Below are 14,726 nucleotides of genomic sequence, written 5' to 3' on the forward strand. Positions count from 1 at the left end.
GCGACGTCTGATGCGTCGCTTTCTACTTGGAACGGAATGGCTTTGTCCACCGCGTGCATGGCGGCCTTGATGATGCCGGCCTTGATACAGCTGAAAGCCGACTGGGCCTCAGCCGTCAGGGGAAAACCCGTGGTCTTAATGAGTGGTCGGGCTTTGTCCGCATATCTGGGGACCCACTGGGCCTAATAGGAGAAAAGCCCCAAGCACCGTTTCAGTGCCTTGAGGCTACGGGGGAGGGGGAGTTCCTTAAGGGGACGCATGCGGTCGGGGTCTGGGCCTAGGACCCCGTTTTCCACGACGTAGCCGAGGATGTGTGGAACACGCATTTCACTTTGTTGTACGTGAGGTTGAGGGCCCGGGCAGTCTGGAGGAACTTCCTCAGGTTTGCGTCGTGGTCCTGTTGGTCATGGCCGCAGATGGTGACGTTGTCCAAGTACGGGAAGGTAGCCCGTAAGCCATACTGGTCCACCATTTGATCCATCGCCCTCTGGAAAACAGAGACTCCATTTGTGACACCAAAAGGGACCCTGAGGAAGTGAAACAGCCGACCGGCTGCTTCAAAAGCCGTGTAGGGGCGGTCCTCTGGGCAGATAGGGAGTTGATGATAGGCCGATTTTAGGTTGACCGTGGAGAATACCCGATACTGGGTGATGTGAGTCACCATTTCTGCTATGTGGGGAAGTGGGTAAGCATCGAGTTGCGTAAAGCGGTTTACGGTCTGGCTATAATCCACTACCATTCATTGCTTTTCCCAGGAGCGGACTACCAATACTTGAGCCCTCCAAGGGCTGTTGCTGGCCTCTATGACCCCCTCTTTTAGTAGCCGCTGAACCTCTGACTTTATAAAAGTCATGTCTTGGGCACTGTACCGCTGACTCCTGGTGGCGACTGGCTTACAGTCGGGAGTGAGGTTCGCGAAGAGGGGGGGTGGCGAAACTTTGAGTGTCGCCAGGCTGCATACCGTGAGTGGGGGCAGGGGTCCGCCGAACTTCAGTGTCAGGCTCCGGTGGCTGCACTGAAAGTCCAGGCCGAGCAGCAGGGGGGCGCAGAGTTGAGGGAAGATGTAAAGTTTAAAACGGGTGTATTCAGCGCCTTGAATTGCGAGGTCAGCGACACAATACCCTGTGATTTGTACCGAATCGGACCCAGAGGCGAGGGCGATAGTTTGGGAGGCGGGGTGGGTGCGCAGGGAGCAGCGTCTTACTGTGCTGGATGGATAAAGCTCTCCGTGCTCCCAGAGTCGAATATCCAGGGAGTATCGTGGCCGTTGATTCGCACCCGCATCATTGAGTTCCGCAGGTGTTTCGGCCGCAATTGATCGAGCGTGATCGCTCCTTTTTGCGGATAGTCAGAGTTCTCAGTTAAGTCGGACTCACAAAATGGCCGCCTGGAGTCACAAAATGGCCGCCACCATTGGTCGCACGTGTCAGGGTTCGAAGATGGCCGCCGCCAAGGTGGCCCCTCCCATGTCTCGCACGAGGTTGATGACGCGTCGAAAGTGGGCGTGTCCGGCCGCTGCACAGCCGCGTTATGGGGCCTGTGAGACCGGGAGCTTGATTTCTGGGCCTGGTGAGGATTTTGTTTGTGGCCTTTGGGGCCAGCCAGGCAGACTTTAGCGAAATGCCCTTTCTTCCCGCAGTCGTTGCAGATCGCGGAGCGGGCCAGGAAATGTTGCCGTGGGTGCTGACCTTGCCCACAGAAATAGCACGGGGAACCCCCAGAGTGAGCGGATCGCCGTGCGGCGCCGGCCTATAGCGTGGCCGAGTCTGGAGGGGATCGAGAGGGGTTTGCAAGGTCCGCGGAGTATGTACGGAGGTTACAGTGGGCCTTTTCTAGAGAAGAAGCGAGCGTTACCGTGCCTTGCAGATCCTTTGCCTCGTCTTCTAGGAGCCGCTGCCAGATGTGCGAGGACCTGATGCCGGACACAAGGGCATCGCGAATATGCAAGTTCATGTGGGCTTCTGCCGTCACTGCTTTATGGTTGCAGTTCCTCGCGAGCTTAGTGAGTCTCTCCAAGTACTCGTCCAGTTTCCCCGGAACGCTGGCTGCAGGTTGAGAGCAGATGTCTGGCGTGTACCTCAACAATCGGCTTCACGAAGCGTTTCTTCAGTATCTCGACCGCAGCTTCGTATTCGTAAAGTGCTCGTCACATGCTGTCGAGTGAGCCTCACCTTATATACCGTTTCCTGGGGGCGGAGCCAGAGGGTTCCAAGCCCGGTCTTAAAGGGCCAATGCATTAAAGGTAAGGTACCGTTATAGCAACTACTGATACCATTCATCACAAGTATCATCACTGAAACAGGTTGTGGTGCTATTTTGGCTTAAGGATGGAAACAGGTGCTACCTGGGTGTGATGCTAATGGCCTGGATATCCTGGTCTGCAGCACAGTGGGTCTGTTGACCTTGAAGAAGCTTCCCACATAGATCTAGCCATCTCTTTGCCATGGATTTTCTGTTTGCCCATATAAACTTAAATCTGCCTCCAAGTCAAGGGAATCTCCAAGTGTCCAGTAATCATGATGCCATCTAGCAGGCTAGCAGCCAAAGTCACAAATGGCATCCTGTGTGGTTGGGACAAAGACAAACTATCCCTCCACACTCTCCCTGACCTGTCTTCAGCTTTGACAAGGTTGCTCCAATGCTTCTCCAGTGCTATCCAGCTTGGTGGGACTGCTCTCACATGGTTCCATTCCTAACTCTCTACTGCTAGGGAAGCAACTACAGTAGTTCTTCTCCCCGCCCCCGCACCATTATGTTTGGTGCCCCTCAACACCGTCTCTCATGACCACCTCATTATCTCCAGACTCTCAGATACTCGCCCGACTTCCCGTACGGACAGAGGATTCCTCCAACTAAATATTGGAAAAACAGAAGCCATTATCTTTGTTCCCCATCGCCAACCCTTGCCACCAACTCCAGCCTTGACACCTGCCTGTGGTTGAATGACTGTTTGCCACCTTGGTTATGCATTTGATCCTGAGATCCGCTTCCTACACAGATCCACATGATCAGTGAGGTGGTGTTTATTCACCTCTGTGACTTTGCCTGCCCCCGCCCTTCCCTTCAGCTCATCCGCTGTTGAAATCTTCTTGGTGCGTTTGTTACCCCTCGATTATCAAAGTGTAATCTTGGCTGGCTTCCAGTTTCAAACCCACACAAATTTGAGACCTTTCAAAACTCTGCTGCCCATTTCGTGCACTTACTTCCCCTGCACTTGCTGATCTACATCGGCTTCTGGTTACACAATGTCTCAATTTAAATATTCTCATGCTTGTTTTTAAATCCCTCCATGGCAGTGACACTCCCTAGCTCTGTAACCCTCTCAAGCATTACAATCTCCCAGGACATCAGACCTCCATCAATTCCGGCCTCTTGAGCATTCCGGATTTGAATTGCTCCACCATTGGCAACCATATTTTCAGCTGCCAAGGCCCTAGGTTCTGGGATTCCCTCTCTAAAACTTCCTGCCTCTTTACGTCTCTTTACTTGTTTCAGATGCTCCAGAAACCTACCTCTTCGGCCAAGCTTTGGGTCAATGGGCCACATATCTGCTTTTGTGCCCCAATGTCATATTTGCTTTGAGAATGCTTGTATAGCATTGTGGGATGTTTTATTGAGTTAAAAACAGTGGGCACGATTCTCCCACGCCGAGTGGGAGAATCGCTGGAGAGCCGGGCAATTCCCGCCATGCCGCCCTGGCGCCCGCACGCGATTCTCCCACCCCCCCCCCAAAACGGCATGCCGTGTTTCACAACAGGCCGCTCGGAGAATTGCCGCTCGCCGTTTCTAACAGGTGAGCGACGATTCTCCAGCCCAGATGGGCCGAGCGGCCTACCCAATCCGACGAGTTCACGCCGGCGCCAACCACACCTTGTCGCTGCCGACGTGAACAGCGCGCGAACGCTGTGTGTGCAGCCTGTGGGGGGGGGGAGGGAGGATCGAGCACCAGGGGGATGCTCAGTAGGGGTCTGGACCACGATTGGTGCCCACCGATCGGCGGGCCGGCATCTCTAAAGGACACACTCTTTTCCTCCGCCGCCCTGCAAGACCAATCCTCCATGTCTTGCGGGGCGCCCGTGGGGAGGACGGCAACCGCGCATGCGCGGGTTGGCGCCGGCCAACATGCGCATGCGCGGGTGACGTCATTTAAGTGCCGCCGGCCACGTCATTTACGTGGCGCCGCTTTGATGCGGCGACAAGGCCCGGCGTGCGTAATTGACGCGGCGCCGCTCCTAGCCCCCTGGGGGTGGGAGAATAGGGGGCGAGGAGCGGCCTCCGACGCCGGAGTGAAACACTCCGGTTTTCACTCCGGCGTCGGCACTTTGTCTCCCGTTGGGAGAATTCCGCCCAGTGGATAATTGTAAGTTGTTGTTGTATACAAAACAACCCATTTAACAGAGCTTACAAGCAACTATAAACACTTATATTATATCATTACAGTCTCCTTTGACACTGATATTTAAATGATAAATCGTCAATTTCTCATCAGCAGTAAGATTTCATTTTAGCAGATACAAAATAAAGATCACCGAAGTCATTCAATTCTGGCATCCTGATCAAATGAGATAAACTCTTGTTGCGAGCTCATTGCTAGTTCTGGGGGGGTTTCGTTGTAATCCATTACCATTAGCTGGTGCCCATTAATCAGTATATTTTTATATTCAGCTCTGCTTTTGAGCAACAAAGGTTTTGCGGCCAATATCTCATGTGCATTGAATAATGGTTCACAGTTGGTGTACAAGAATAACTGCTCCTGCTGAGATACCATAGACCTTTTCCAAATGAAAATAGCAATTTAATTCAGTCCATTAAAAGAATGCCCTTTCATCTGGAACAGCAATGAGTGTAATTCAGAAAGGACCTTGAAATAAATGGAATATTTTATTGCTCTCAAATAATTAACACTTTCTTTAACTTGCTGCTACTGTTGTATCTTTTTGGTCATCAAAAAGCTTTATGCTCAAAGAGACAAATGTTTGCGGCAAGCACAACTATTTTTGAACTTGAGGATTTATTAGAAAAGAGACATGCCTTTTCATGTTGAATCTTTTCATCTTGATCTCATCAGGATAGATGCAAAAATATCAAATTACAAAGGGAGAAAAGCCTGATTGGCTGGCAAGTTGGTCCTGAATAGTTGAGACGTTGCCATGACGAATGCACCTTTGAGATTCTGTCCCCCATGCTTTTGTCAATTCAAAAAAGATACAACATCTGGACATGTTCCTTTTGCCTGCAGAGGACAACCCCTTGCATATGAATACATGTAGATTATAGCAAGAGTAGGTGGGCTACATTGTGAGCCCAATTGATCATCTTAAATTACATGCCAATGTAAATCTTAGTACAATCAGGAATATTTAGTAAATGCTACCCAGTCTTGGAATCACATCTAACAGTAGACATTATGTTCTGAGTTTTGCAAGCGTGGCTTGGTTGAGTACAGTCAGTTCTCGTTTGTTGTGACCAAAGGGATGCGCCGTTTGATACGATTCACTGGGTGGGACACACAGCCGATCCTGTATCCTGGCATTGCACCAGCATCGTGACACATCACTCACTTATGTATTAGGCAGAAATTCTTTTTGACTTGATGGCATCATCCTGTTTGTGAAAAACACCACTCAGTGTCAGTGAGGAGTCGAAGCTCCATAACTTTTGTGTCCACCATTGATTCTTGATTTCCCTAGTTCTTCTTTGTACCTCCGCATTGGCTGATTGATGAGTTCCCCCCTTTGCCTTGCTTGTTCTGTCATTTTGCCAATCGAGGAGAGATTTCCTCTTCTTGTCGATGTGGTCTTAGATGGTGTAGTCGTTCTCGTTGAACCAGTCTTGGTGTTTCCTGGTCTTGTAGCTAATGGTTTCTTCACAGCTTCAGATGATGAGATTCCCCTGCAATGACACTAGGTTACTGAATGATACTTGAGACAAGTGCTTACTTGCAACACAAGTGGTTTGGATCACATTTCTGATTGGCTCACTTCGAAGGCAAGACCGACACAACTGTTTTTGACCCAGTTTCCGGCAGTCTTCAGGCTAGATTCGGGGAAGCTGAAGGAATGATATGCCTTGAAAACAATCATTTAAGAGTATTTAACCAGTTAATGTACTGGCTTAGAATGAATAGAAACATTTTTAAAATTGATGATCCTAACTGTACCTTTGTATTTTAGTTTTGACAATAATATGCAGTCCAATTATGAGAGCAAATATTTGCTGATTTGTAAGCAGTTAATGTTGCCTCTATTTATTTTTCCTACTTGCTGCCTCCAAGGAGTCCCTAACCTTCCTCCCTGCATGTCAAAAGTTCTTCCCCATCCCCAGGTTTCAGGCTTTTCCTCATTGTCCCACGCTATTGTCCCACTGAGTTCCATGCCCTCTCCCCCAATGAGTTTAAGACCCTCTCCCACATTGAGTTCCAGGCTCCCTCCCCCATTTAGTTCTAGGCCCTCTCCCCCACTGAACTCTAGGCCCTCTCCCCCAATAAATTTGAGGCCTTCTTGGCCATTGAGTTCCAAGCTCTCTCCTTCACTGCATTCCAGGCCCTCTCTTCCACCGGGTTCCAGGCCCTCGCTCCCACTAGGTTCCAGGCCTTCTCTCCCACCGGGTTCCAGGCCCTCTCTCTCACTGGGCCCAAGCCTTCTCTCCCACCGGGTTCCAAGCCCTCTCTCCCACAGGGTTCCAGATCTTCTCTCTCTTCAGGTCGCTGGCTCATATAAAAAGAAAAAAAGAATGAATTTGAAGGGTGGCTGTGACTTTGAAAAGCATTTCAAGGTCCTTTTGAACTAAACCTTGAGGGAGATATATTCTAGCACAAAGCTGTTATAAACCAGGTGATTGTGTATTCCTGACATCCTTTCCTCTGTCTGCTGTCTTCGTCTTTGCTAACGTTTGATTGTTCAAATGCATTAACGCAGGGGTGGGCAAACTACGGCCCGCGGGCCGCATGCGGCCCGCCAAAGGTATTTCTGCGGCCCACCAAGTTATTAAAAAATAAAAATAAATTTTTTTTTAAAAAAAATTTTTTTTTTTTTTTTAAAAATTTTTTTTAAGGTTAATGGGGGAGGGGGGCTGTTGGGTTACTTACTGGTATAGGGTGGATACGTTGACTGGAGTAGGGTGATCATTGCTCGGCACAACGTCGAGGGCCGAAGGGCCTGTTCTGTGCTGTACTGTTCTATGTTCTATGTGAGGCGCCCAGAATCATAACCGGGTGAAGTAATTATTTTACTTAATATACTATGCGGCCCTTTGTGAATTGTGAATTTCTGAATGTGGCCCTTGCACGGAAAAGTTTGCCCACCCCTGCATTAACGCAATGCACATGGTTTGCCACAGTTTGTGATCGCTGATGGTTTCTTCCGCTGTATTGACACGACTCTTGCATTTCTTCAGGTTGGATTTCACACCATCTTTATATATCTTCATCTGGCCGCTGACACAACTTTGGCCAGCCATGAGTTCCACATTGTAGTTATATTGTGTTTTTACAACATGCCTCGAAACAACTCAATCCTGCATATATTGACATGCATTAATCGTCCTCGGGAGTCGTTAAAATAAATCTTTTTCTTTGTGTTTTGCTGCACAGAGATATTTGCAGAAGGAAGATTGGTGCTGAGTCACAGGGAACATTATTGTGGGGAAGAATTCCTATGGTCAGATCACAAGAATGCTGTGAAGGAACACTGGACAAAATATCTAATGAATTATAAACAATGACAGAAAAGTTTAACCACAAATTGAGACAGCAGGAAGGTAGGTTGAGGGCAAAGAGTGGGCTGGGTTTTCTCATCGGCTTCGGGACCTCAATGTCAGGACCAGCTGGCACTCATCAGCAATGCACTCGATGGTGCAATCTACCCAGAGGTGGCCTACTAATCGCTCATCTCCATCCTCGCTGTCTTGTTAGGAAGGCTCCCCATCAGAGGGTCGGCAGCCCTGGAGCCTTGGATACCCACCAATAGTGTTGCTGAGGCATGTTGGGAAACGCGAGGATGCCACGACATGGAGGAAACCTCAAGGTGTGTATTTAAATGATACTTTCCCAGGGTCAAAGCCATCAGGCCCTTTAGAATGGTGGGGAAATCCCTCCAGGTCGATCATTTGGGCTTCAGGTTAGACCTTAGCTGGTGGCAGTCATCCCTTTGGTGCATGGAGCCTCTGGATCGAATGTGCCCCAGACTTACCTCAGGGAGGCCCTCCCATTCGCTCATGGTAGATGCTGGCCGCAAAATAACAGTGTACCTGCAAACTCAGGCCTAATTGAATCTGTAAACAGCTTAATAGGTTAAATAAATCAACCTCAGAGCTGTGGGTGGCCATTCTGGATCTCTGCCCAGCAAGGGAAACTTCCCTAGCAGTGGGAGTATGCTTACGTGGCTCTTACCTCCCTGTATTCTTGACCTTCCTGTCTCCAAGCCAACTATTAGGATTGGGTAAAATTCACCCCAGTGTGTACCCTGCATAAACTTTTGATAATATATTGGTTTAATTGTACCATTCAAATAGGAGTTGGATATTTGTCTGAAAGAATTGCAGTGCAATGGGGAAAGGGCAGGGCAGTGGGACTAATTGGGTCATACTTTCAAAGAGCTAGCACTGATACAATGGACTGAATGGCCAGCTTCTTTGCTGTAGTAATTAGAGAAATGCTTTAGAACAAATATGGTTCCAGCGTTCTAACCACTAACCTAAATGTCTTTTCCGTATTTTCTGGTTGCTCTGTGCCAGTTTCTTGACTTATTTTATCCTCTACAATTCAAAATGTTCTGCCTGTTTAACTTGGAATGTTGCACCTCAATTAGGACATAAAAATTGCACAAAGTTTCTCTGGGTTTGGTGATAATAATTCTAGTGCAGTTATATGGATTGTGGAAGTGCCTAGGCGTGTGATTAATGTGGAACGAACAGCAAATTATCATTGAAGGGAATCGATATTCCTGCTGCTGCTTGAACCATTTAACTGCTTCACTCTCTGTTTGATCTGCCAGAGGTACAGAATTAGATATATCATGTCCCAGAGCTACTTCATACAGGCTTTGAAATAAATTGTTCTCTTCATCTTGTAGCTTAGAATAATAATTATTGTGTGCATACCTATGTGCGTGTGTGTTCACGTATGTGTGTGTATTCATGTGTGTATGTCTGTGTGAATGTGCTTGTGTGTGCATCTGTGTTCATGTGTGAGTGTGCATCTGTGCCTATGTGTGTGTTTGTGTATATGCGAGCCTGTGTGCATATGTGTCTGTGACTCTGGAGCGAAGCACTGCATAGCGTCAACTCCACCTCCACCTGCGCAAGGCTCAGCCTGACGCAACTAAAAGTGGTACATAGAGCCCACTTAACGAGAAACCGTATGAGTAGGTTCTTCCCAGAGGTGGAGGACAGATGTGAGCGGTGCCAAAGAGGCCCGGCCAACCACACCCACATGTTCTGGTCTTGCCCCAGACTTGTGGAGTACTGGACAGCCTTCTTCGAGGCTATGTCCAAAGTGGTGGGGTGAGGGTGGAGCCATGCCCGATAGTGGCGGTCTTTGGGGTTTCAGACCAGCCAGATCTATTCCTGGGGAGGAGGGCGGACGCCCTTGCCTTTGCCTCCCTGATCGCCCGCCGTAGAATCCTGTTTGGCTGGCGGTCAACAGCACCGCCCAGAGCTGCAGACTGGCTGTCCGACCTCTCGGATTCTCCCCAAATGGAGAAAATCAAATTCGCCATCCGAGGGTCAGACGACGGCTTCCACAGAACGTGGGAGCCATTCATGCAATTGTTCCGGGACCTGTTTGTGGCCAACGTACAAGAGGAAGAATAGTCGGGGCAAGGTAGCCGGCGGGGAGGGGGGGGGCTACGGGCTCGTTACGGGGGTTTGATGGCTAGCTAAGGCCCAAAACCAAACTAAATAAATGCCAATAAACATGTTGGGGAATGTAAAATATGTATGCCGGCGAAGAGGGGGAGGCCACAGTTATTACTACGAAGATGCTCACCTGTAAATATATATGTTAATTTTTGCGTGTTTTTTTTCTCTCTCTAACAATTTGTAATTTGTTCAATATAAAACATGAAAACTGAATAAAAAACATTTATAAAAAAAAAATATGTGTCTGTGTTTGGGTGTTCATGTGTGTGTGCATCTGTGTGAATGTACGTCTTTGTGAGTGTGTGTTCATGTGTGCATCTATGTGTGCGTGTGCGGGCAATGTGTTTTGTGACTGTGTGTGGGTTTGACTATGTGTTTATGCGTGTGAGCGAATGTGTGAGTGTGCATATGTGTGTTTTTGTGTGTGTGTATGTTTGCATTATATCTGCACATGTAGATATTTAGAAAAGGACAGAGAGCCAGAGGAAGGGGCAAAGCAAGAGAGAGAAATGGAAAGAAAAAGGTGAAACAGATAAAAGGGAAGGAGGTTAGAGAGAAAGAAAATTCAATACGAGAGAAATGAAGAATAGGAAATTATAATAGTAAGTGGGTGAGAGAACAAAAGGCAGTAAAAGTTATCTGAATGAAAAACTGGCAAAATGCTGGAGCCACAGTTCAGTTTCTGTGAGGGGGAAAGAGAGATTAGTTGCAATCTGCAAAATACCTCAAGAGGATTTGGTCATGAAAGGCACTTGATAAATGCAAAATAGCTCACAGTTCTCGATGGTTCTTGGAGGGAAAATGAGGAAAAATGTTCAGAAAAAAATATATACATTGGCCCATCACAACGCGTAGACATGACACAAATAATGTTTCATCTAAACTTTGAATGTAATCACTATGTTAAGCAAACACTGTAGCTACGTGTGTGCAGCAAAATCTGACAATCGGAGATGAATTGAATGATCAATTAATGTGTTTTTCAGGGTGTTGGTTGAGGGAAATATGTTGGCAAAGGCAGCAGGAACAATCCTGCTCTTCAAATAGTGCTACGGCAACTTTACCATCCACCTGAACAAGTAGTTGGGGTCCTTAGGCTCAGGCACCACTTTCAACTTTCAACTAGAAAATGGCAAGTAACTTTAACTGTCTGATATAAAGACAACATATGTTTAAAATGTTGGGCGTTTAATAAATCACGAATCCTGGAGTTTTTGAACATTGCATAAAGACTCTGCTCGTTTTACATTCTGGGCACGTTAAAGTGACAGCGCAACACGGGCTTTAGAACACTGGAGGGACCAAAATTGGGAACAGCGCCAGGTGCTGATCGGTTTGCAATCACCACATAATTAATTGGAACGGTCCCCTATCTAACGGCCTCCCATGATCTAACCCCCCCCAGCAAGTGGTCATGTCGGTGCCGATTAGTAAACCCTTTTAAAAATCTAAAGCTGGTGGAATGGCTGCTGTGGGAATCAGACGAGGTGAGTGGCCATCTTCACTCCTGGGTGATGTACCCGGGGGCCCTGGGGTTGCTGCCCCAGTGCTTGGGGTGGTGGGGGAGTTGCTGTGCGGCGCAGCCTCGGCTGGAGGAGGGGCTTTACCCTGGGCTAGGAGGATGAAAATGAAAATGAAAATCGCTTATTGTCACGAGTAGGCTTCAATGAAGTTACTGTGAAAAGCCCTTAGTCGCCACATTCCGGCGCCTGTCGGGGGAGGCTGATACGGGAATCGAACCGTGCTGCTGGCCTGCATGGTCTGCTTTAAAAGCCAGCGATTTAGCTCAGTGAGTGGTGGGTACCTTAGCACCGACGGGTTCCCCCATGCCACCCCCTGGATTGTGTGTTCCTATAATGAGGGCAATGCCAGCTCCTGCCTGCCTGTCCCACCGACCGCCCATAACACCCAATGATCTCTGGCCTCTGGCCGTGCGGCTGAAGGCTATTGCTAATAGGGAATTGGCAATCATAGTTAAGTGAGCACTTCACAGCTCCCAAGCACATTCCCGTGGGTGGGCGTGCCAAGTTGCATATGGGAGTTATTGCCTAGCATCCCAATCAGAACGCGAGGCCTGGGCACTGTGCCTGAACACTGTGCGAAGCAACACCACACACGCAGCGGCCAACATCCAGACACCCAGGGGCTGGGCCTCATCACCGGAGGCATTTCCGCAGCTAGAGGGTGGGTGTGCGCACTGGGGAGGGGACCAGCACCCGGTCCAGATAACATTATGAGTGGGTGTCTGGGGTACAGGGTCTGGGGTCCGGAATCAACGCCCATTGCAGCTGCCTGGGGGTGTGTGGGCTGGGTATGTCGGATGGCATCCTGTGGGTGACAAGGAATGTTGGAGGTGGGGGAAAGCCAAAGGGGACTGGCGGGACATGGGGTGGAAGCCACTGCTGGCCACCAGACTCACACCCTCTTCAATTCCTTAAAGATATTATCTCGAATGGGCGATATCGTGGACACCACAAAAGCTGCTTCATGGTGCTACAGGCAGGCTAGGTGGCCAAACGCCGGAGAAGGCAGCAGCAGCGTTGACAGAGGCTCGAGGCAGCGAACATGAGCAGGGCCCCGCCCCACACCCGAGGACCCACTCACCCATTAGGCCAGGTGGGCCCCAGAGGGGGAGGCCGGCGATGGCCTCAGGTGTACAGGTGACACTGGTCTTTCAAACAGGTGACAGACAGCATGTGCTACAGGAGGCTTTGCCTCAACAAAGGGCTGGTGCGGCACCTGTGCCATGTTTGTGCGGACATGGCACCACATGGAGGAGGAGGAGTACAACTGCTCCCGGTTGCTAGCAAAGTCACTATGAGGAAGCGAACAAACGAAGAGGGTGGACCGTAGGACCCTGAGGGTAATATATTCACAGACAGAGAACAAAGGAGAGAGCAGAGCACAGCATGGCTCAGGGGGGATGGTAACCTCGTGGTGAGCATGCTGAAAAGGATGCTGGGTTACCATGCAAAGTGATCAATTGGGATATAGGGCCAGGTCAGGAGGTGTATAGAATGACCAATGGGAAGCTTATATGTGAATCTTACTGTGATTTTGAATACATCTGCAGATACTCTTTTGTCTCGCTCTCTCTTACTCCTGGATGTTGCAGAAGACAGTATGTGTGTCCTCTAGCTCTATGGATTGATGCAGCCTTGCAAGTTAGTTATTATTAAATGATATGATACCTGCAAATCCATCTCAGATTTTATTGAATCTAGACTGACAGCAAATTAACCAGGAATTAACATTTGGTGCCGAAACCCGGGTGTCTCGAGAATCTTGCCTTTCATCTGCGAAATCAGAATTGGACTGCTCTCGGAAGGGGAGGGAGGAAATGGGCCCACGATATGGCTGAAAATCTTGCAATATCGATTTTCCTCTGTCTCGTATTCTGCTAACAGTCTATTCACTACAGCCTTGAACCTTTACACCTCAGGATCATTCCAGGTCTCGAGCGGGGAGTTAGATATTTGTAAGAAATAATTACAGCGCAATGAGAAAAGGGGCGAATTGGATGGTATTTTCAAAGAGCTTGCATTGACCATTGGTTCACCATAGAGAGGAGAACACAACTTAATAAGGTTGACATCCAGTTGTCTCATAATCCGAAAAGACCCTCCTCCAAGCTCAAGGGATCTCACCAACTGCATGGTCAATGGTCAGTTGTAAAAATGGCGTGCATCACCTTTTGAACTTGCTCCATCACCTTCTACCCTCCCCTGTCAGCCACCAAAATTCTCCCATCACCATAGGCCCAACCAATGTCATCATTCCTCTCCCATCTGTCACAATTAAACCTCCTCCTATTCATCTGAAGCCAATCACGATCCACCTCCACATGCCTCCCTTCCCCTCAGAGCTAATATCCGTTACTATCCCCATGCCCACCCCGCCCCTTCTCATTAGCTGAGCCATATGTCTATCTCCGGACACCTTCCCGCACACTCCCTCCCCAAACACTCTCCCCTCCCTTCCTCCAGTAAGCCTGCCTACCCTGTCCAGCCTTTGCTCTACCTTTCCACCCTGACCCCTGCCAACCTCCCTCGTCTAACCTCAACACAGCGTTTGCCGAGTGAAGTTATGCAAGGTGCCTAAGAAGGCAAAAGCACCATCTACTGGCCTCAAAGTCATGGAAGAAGTGAAGTTCGCCACTTATATACAGTCATAAATTGAACATTCTAAATTCTCGCTGGTGGGGAACTTAATGAGGAGGGCAAAATTAATTCCAGCAAAATGGCCTCTTAATTAGTATGACTGAAATGCTAATAAATACAAATGGGTTCCCGACATTTTTAGTTGGGAAGATTAAATTACTATTAACCCACCTTTAAAATCGGGAGAACAAAATTTTCACAGCTCACCCCGCTGTCGGGAAAGCGATTTTTTGCGTCCCGCCATTTTAAGTGTCCCCTTCCCGCCACAATGCCAGCTGCTGATAGAAGGGGATAATTCCACCCATTTTCTTACATGGGTGCCGTGCAATGCAATTTCTGTGCATCTAACCTTTCCTTAGTGGATGAGTTGAATGCAGCCAAAGTTAATCTGCCCAAACACAAGCGGAGGCATTTTATTTGTGGAAAATACTAAACCATATCAATTTTGAAATGTTCATCCTAGTTTTAGAGCAGTGTTGCACCCATGATGCTGAAGACCCCTACTTGCAGGTCAATGCTGATTGCAAATTCCCTGTATACACAAGTTGGCAGCACATTGCCAGCACCACGGGTGGGATTCTCTCAGCCTGGGGCCGGGCCGGAGAATCTCCACGACCGCAAAGCGGTGAATCGGCGCCATTGGTGCCGGTGTGGTTGGCGCGGTGCCAATCTAGGGCCGCTCTACGCGTCTGGCCCGCCGAATCTCGG

This window comes from Scyliorhinus canicula, chromosome 17 (assembly GCF_902713615.1).
Source record: "Scyliorhinus canicula chromosome 17, sScyCan1.1, whole genome shotgun sequence".
In the NCBI taxonomy this organism is placed as follows: Eukaryota; Metazoa; Chordata; class Chondrichthyes; order Carcharhiniformes; family Scyliorhinidae; genus Scyliorhinus; species Scyliorhinus canicula.